The sequence below is a fragment of the Mycetomoellerius zeteki genome, unplaced genomic scaffold (assembly GCF_001594055.1).
Source record: "Mycetomoellerius zeteki isolate Tzet28-1 unplaced genomic scaffold, Tzet1.0 scaffold1272, whole genome shotgun sequence".
NCBI lineage: Eukaryota > Metazoa > Arthropoda > Insecta > Hymenoptera > Formicidae > Mycetomoellerius > Mycetomoellerius zeteki.
Window position 1 is genome coordinate 17263 of NW_017256204.1, and position 366 is coordinate 17628.

The window sequence follows — 366 nt, forward strand, 5'->3', positions numbered from 1 at the left end:
CGCGCGCCGAACGCCGAGGGACACCATTCCTGCCGGTGCGTGTACATACATACATGTATGTCAAGAGATATTGGCCTGTATTCACAACGCGCTTTTATCGATAAAAGAGCGCTTTTATCTCTGGAATTCTATAATATGCGTGACGTAAAGTATAATATGTTAGCGCGTTAACATCGTTGAAGCGCATTCTGAATACGGGCTTTTATTACGGGCCATTATGTACATACATACATCTAACAAATATTTAAGTATTTTTTCTAGACGTGAAAGCATTTTGCGTTAATTTATAAAATATGTACGTTTATTCATATAATGATTATTATACACACGTGCATCTACATATATGTTTCTATAATTTCTAAGATC